The following is a 6,704-nucleotide window of genomic DNA, read 5'->3' on the forward strand; positions in this document are numbered from 1 at the left end:
TAGGGAGTGGAGTTTGAGCCAGGAAAGGCAGAGGACGGCCCTGACCCTTGGGAGCTTCACAGAACCTTGTATGGATTCAGGGGCTAATGGTGGTGGAATAAACATCAGGACAAGCAGGAGGAAGGGGAAAGGAGGAATCATACACTGCAGAGACCCTAAATAGTACAGTTCACAGCCGTGCATTTAATTGGTGATAAGGGAGACAGAGCGATTCAAAAAATAATCACGCCTGTGTCATGGGCTTATAATGTATACTGTATAAAATTAGCATAAAAACGTGTCACAGGCTCAGCAATCATAGAGGTAAAGCCGTGGAATTACTCCGTACTCAGTGGTCCACGTTTCTTGTGCAAACACCAAAAAGGCAGTTTCGAGACCCTGAGGCACTCTTGATCTCACATTGATGAAACTCAGGTGTGCGCTGTCATAAAACAGCTTGCGGAGTGGGAGGGCAGTGGCTGATTATTCTGCACCGCGCTGAGCTCCGCTGTGAAAATGTGCTTAAATGATAGGGGATTGGATCCTGGTTCCCTCTTATCAACCTGGAGAATCAGCTGAAGGCTTGCTTGTGATTTCCACAGGCATAAACAAGAGATGGTCAAAGTCCTGTGACAAAAGCAGCTACATTAAGCTTCCGATGGCCTGCTCACGGGTGTCTCTGATGAGGCGTTCTCAAGGCTGGTGTCCATTTGTTTGTGATGTTATCAGGCTTTACTTCTCCCATCATTGTCATCATTCGGAACAAGACCCCGAGGTCTTCCCATCTGACGTATTCCCCACCACGGCCACCAGGCGGCGCGAAGTCCCTGTCCTGGTTTTGCTCTAGGATGCTGATCAGAGTGCCTGGGGAGAGGCTGGAACCTCGGGTCTGGGTGGAAGCCGGAAGCCCCAGAGGACAGGGGAGCTGCTGGCCCCTCCCAGAGACTCAGTGAGGGAGGCACCAGGTTTGGGCAGGGGCGGAGTGGGGAGGAGAGGTTTACTGAGGAAAGGCACAGACGAGGCCTGATTCTTGGAGTGGAAGAGCGTTGTTTCTCTCATTGTTTGTAAGAGTCACACATTTACCGATGATGGGGAATTGGTCTCTGGCTTCCTCACATCCACCCGGGGAAACTTTCTTGTGTGGCTTGTGATCTCTCGAGGCATAGAAAAGAAACGACCAGGTCAGTTCGTGTTACTAATAAGCTCAATGAAGTTTTGAATGCTTGGCCAAAGTGGTTTGTCTGCTCATGGACTTTTCAAGGCTGTTCTCCATTTATTTGGGATTTTAACAGGCTTTACTCATACCCGGATTATTATCATGACGAGGAACTCCGAAGCCTTCCCGCCGGTTGCGTACCCCGTGGCCACCAGGCGGCGCCAAAACCCTTTGTTTTCTGGCCCCTGGAGCTGAGCCTGTCTGTGGCTGTTAGAGGCTAGAACCTGGGGTCCTGGGAGGAAGGAGGACCCGGCAGAGCCCATGGGAGCTGCTGGCCCGTCCCTGGGACTCAGTGAAGGAGGCACCACATTTCTCTCAGTGATTGTTGATAATATCTACTTGTTTATAAATGATAGGGAATTGGTCTCTGGCTTCCTCTCATCAACCTGGGGGAAAAGTTAATAATGTTTGGTTAATAGTTTCTTGAGTCACAAGAATGAATGGACCAGGTCATATTCACCTTCCATATTAGCTGAAGTATGCTTTGGAAGTTTGGCTCTAGTGGTATTGCCCTCTATGTGAGTTTTTTACTCTGGTCTCTTTTGTTTTTCTTTAAGGGAGTTTATCACCACCATCATCATTAGGAGATACTGAAGCTTTCACACCTGATTCATCCCCCATGGACAGAAGGTAGGGCTTACGGTCTGTGGTCTGTGTCTTGATAGCCCATCTGATTTGCTCCTTGACATGGGACCTGTGTCTGGGATGAGAACCCCACTGAGGAGAAGAGTGGTGCTGGTCCCTCACAGGGACCCCGTGATCGAGGCTTCTCATTCCAGTGAGAAGAGCGTGAGTGAGGAAAGGCAGAGAAGGAGCGTGATTCTTTCTAGTGGAATGGCATTTCCGTGCTCTCTTGGGCTGGTGGTATAGGAATATATACAGGAGGAGTAGGAGTGGGGAAAGGATTTATAATAAATTATAAAGACTCAATTAAAGATAAAGCCTACAACAATGCATTGTCAGCGACAAAGGAGAGAGATTGAAAAAAAAGTGTCATGTATTTATATAGTGTGTATATTAAAATACTATAGAAATATATATAATACCAATATATGAAGTCAAGAGGTACCTGTATTGGTCTTTAGTGGTGGAGCTCTGTAAGTGTTTCTCTTGTGGATTTAATTGTCTCTCAGCGTCTCCTGTGCCTTCATCAGTTCTGGGAGGAGGCATGCAGGTGGAGAGAGTCATGAGAGGTACATGTAGGTCTTTTCTCGGAAGGAAGACACCATACCACTTTAGAAGGCCTACACACGTTATTTTTTCAAAAAAGTACTTTTTTTGTTTAGAAGAAAAATATCTTTGTAAATGGCAGTATTTGTCACAGAACTGCCCACAGATAAACAAATACCTAGTGAGGAATCAAAGGGCTCTCAGGTGGTTGTGTTTAATTCTAATGGCTGTCTGGTCGTCATTGTGCCAACGTGTGTGGCTGAGTCCCTTGGAGGAGTCTTCGGACAGGAAAGATCCCCTCATATCTTAGAAGTCTCCTTGGAAAATGAAGACAGTGACCCCTGCATTCATGGGGGGATTTAGCTTTACTATCATTAGTATTTATGAACCAATTCATAATAATGGCATGAAAACTCTCAATACTATCCTTTTCACTGAAATACCTTGCAAGAGAATACATATGAAAAATGAAATAATTTTGAGGTTTTTCGGTATTACTGGTATAATAAATTCATAGTTATGAGTTTAAGTATTCATTGATTTAAATATTCATCATTGAGTAACTTAGCTGATTATGCCTTACATAAACTACATATGAAACTTGGGGCGCCCGGGTGGCTCAGTCCTTAAGCGTCTGCCTTCCGCTCAGGTCGTGATCTCAGGGTCCTGGGGAATCGGGTTCCCTGCTCAGCAGGGAGCCTGCTTCTCCCTCTCCCTCTGCCTGCTGCTCCCCCTGCTTGTGCTCTCTCCATCAATTAAATAAATAAAATCTTTAAAAAAAATTAAAACTACATATGAAATGAAATGCTTGCCAAGAGTTAATTTTGAATGTGATGAAGTACACCATCACTATTAGGAACTAGGATCAACTGTCATTAAATAAGATCCACAAATTGTTTGTTCCTGGGCACCGCTGGGCTCCCAGCAACGTGGAGCGGGGCAGGGCTGACCAGGTGTTCCCCAGCTGGCTCAGGTCCCTTCCAGGTAGAGGCCAGGGCAGCGGCGCCCTGCGCACCCTGTCTGGAGTCCCTGTCCCCCCGCTGGCGCGCTGGCCCGGCCCTCCTTGTCGTCCGTAGTCCTCTGTCATCGGGCCCCCTCCATCAATTCGGCATAGGCGCCAGGGGAGAGGAGCTCCTCGGGGAGGACGTTAGAAAGCCACAGACCCCCTTACCCCTCCCCTGCCCCCCGCAGTGCAGAGCCCCAGGTGCCCGGGCTCCCGCCAGCCACCCAACCTGAGCGCCCAACTGTGGGTCCCAGGTCCCAGCCGAAGCCTCCTCCGCGCTCACAGAGCAGAGCAGAGGCCACCCCGCCCCGATTTGCAGGGCTCCCGCCTCCTGGCACCCACTCACCCAGAGCTCACCCTGCAGCCCCAGCAGCTTCTGGGCGGGGGGAAGCCCCTCAGCCCCTGCCACCCTGCAGACCCGGCGGGGGGATGGAGCCAAGCTGCAGCCCCACTTGGAGAGGCCTTGGCTCTGTGCCCGGTGGAATTTAATTAATTTCTCGATGTGTTTTGATGGATATTCTAATTCAACATTTGCTTTTAGATATGGAGAATTTATTTACTCTTATACTCATTGCTATTTATTCTTTTTGTTTATTTGTTTTACGTGTTCATGGTAAAGTACAGTCCTTCACTGATAAAATTAAATTTGTATGTATTTTGTTTAATGTTTGTTGTAACCCTAAATATGATTATGATTTCCATATCTCTTTCCATACCTCATGACTACAACAGTAGTAAAGTGTATCAACCATGTCTTTGTGTAAACACAGTACTTATTTAGAGATGGTGGCACGTGTGTCTGAGAGAGGCAGGTGGCTGGGGTCATAAGCACACTGGGATTATTTTTCCAGTGAAAATTAAATACAGAACATGATTAGACAAACATTTCTAAAACCAGTTGAAGTTTTCTTTCAAAATGGAGGTTCATTCAAAACACAAGACCTGTAATTTTCAGTAGACACAAGATTTGCAAAACAATGTTTTATTGCATGTTATGCAAAGAAAACAGAAGAAAACCTGTCTTCAGCGGCATCTAGTAGGCCTGAGTCCTACCTGGGATACAACATCTCAGACCAGTTTTCAGAGAACGTGCCCCTATCGCAAGCTCCTTTCAGCTCCTTCAACACAAGGCCTCCACATGTCTGCTCTCTCTTACCTCCAGGGAAATCCCACTGCATGGACTCCCCCTGCTAGCTATCAGACCCTGTCTCTTCTCACAGTTACTGCCCAGTTTAATCCACAGATACTCATTTTTTAAAGATTTTATCTATTAGAGAGAGCACAAGCAGGGAGGAGGGGCAGAGGGAGAGGGAGAAGCAGATTCCCCGCTGAGCAGGAAGCCCAACTCCCATCCATCCGGGGCAGCTGCTTAACCAACTGAGCCACCCAGGCACCCCCACAGTCACTCATTTGACCTGTATTACCAAGACCAGGTGCTATGTGTGCCTCTGACCTCTCACTGCGTCTGCTGATTGATTCCCACATTCCCATGGCTCTAATGCTGCCTCCTCATGGCTCCATCAGACAGTCCAGGATGACTATGACATCAGTTCTGGCCTCACTATAGAGTCACAAATCTCTACCTTGCTTCAAAATATATCTGGCACCCCTGATATATCAACAAGAAGAATCATTTTGCTATGCTCCATGAACATTTCAAACTTCTGGGCATTTAGAATATCATTGTTCTCAGGGTCCCTTCATGTTTTGTTACACAGACAAAATGGGTAATTGGAAAAAAATATTTTTGCTCACTGCCATAAAATGTACAAATATGCCTCCATTTAATCTTATCATTTACGCCTTTCATTAAAGCAGAACGGTCATATTTACCTTAGCTAAGTCCAATTTTTTACAACCTGTTTCCTTTCCTCTTTAACTCCCTCAGACCTTATGTTACTGATAATACATTAAATCTCCATTATTGATCTTCCCACCACTGCTCCATTGATCTTCTCATTTAAGCACAATATCTTTCATCTTGAAAGGCAATAGCTTCTGCCCATCTTTTCTGCTGTTCCAGCCTCATCGCCTTCTTTCCCTTCACAACAAAACTGAAAGAACAGTTTCCTGACATCACCTTCATCCTAATTAGGGTCACCAGTGGTTTTCTCCTTAATAAGAGAGCTCTCTGTATTAATGATGATCTCCCTGTTAATAAATCTTAATAAGATCATGGTTACCCATAATTAAACCTATCATTTCTAGGTCTTTGTCTTACTTGGCATCAAAGAAAATTGGACCATGACCTCTTTATGGATTAGTTCATTTTCCTAGGCTTCTCTGACACCTCAGGCTCCTGATTGTCCTCATACTACCATGGTCACCCCTTCCCAGTGTCTTTCACGTGGTCTCCTCAAATAATCAAGGAGGTGCATCTTAAGACTAGTCTTTGTTCTCCCTGTTCACTTGACACTGTGTTAGCAATCTCATACATTTCTTTGATTTCTTCTATTGTTACCTCTATGATAGCAATGTCCAAAAGCTCATGCGTAGATTTCCTTTGTGCGGGATAATTTCTACTCTCATGTGGTACAGGCACCTAAAATGAAATAGATCCCAAACTGAAGCCATTGACTTCTTCCCCAAATAAAATTTCCTTTTCCTCTAGTCTCCATTCTTAGATTATGGCTCCACTAGATACCCAGGGACTAATATTGGACACAATCTCTCAGAACCACACAAACCCAACGAAGCGTTTTTATCTCTAAACATGAGTATCATCGTTCATTTCCACCCCAACATCCACGCACATATCAATATGAACAATATTGAATCGATGAACATGGGCTTTCTCTACATTTACTAAGATCCTGTTTGATATTTTTCCAGGGTTTCATATTTTTCTGTATACAGATTTCTACATGTTTTGTTAGATTGAATATCTAAGGATTTCACTGCCTTGGTGCTACTGTAAGTGAAATTTTTAAGATTTTAAATTCCAATCATTCACTGCTTTTATATATGTCAACAGTTGATTTTATATAGTTACCTTATACTTTGTTTCATACAATCCCCATGCTTTTAAATCAAGATATGGGAGAGTCTGCTCTATTTCAGTTAGAATTTCCAAAATTGCTTTTTTTTTAAAGTAAGCTCTAGAATTTCCAAAATTGTGGCACTGATTAATCTGGATACTGAATTTTGGTGATTCGGGACGACCTATGGGAGGGATGCCGCTGTCCATTAGAATTTCCAAAATTGTGGCACTGATTAATCCGGACACTGAATTTCGGTGATTCGGGACGACCTATGGGAGGGATGCCGCTGTCCATTAATGAACACAAAGTTTCCTGCGCTGCACCGTAGCGGTCGGCAGGGGGCGCGCCGACCCGC

This window comes from Ursus americanus, chromosome 27 (assembly GCF_024610735.1).
Source record: "Ursus americanus isolate L20-20 chromosome 27, mUrsAme1.1.p, whole genome shotgun sequence".
Taxonomy (NCBI): Eukaryota; Metazoa; Chordata; class Mammalia; order Carnivora; family Ursidae; genus Ursus; species Ursus americanus.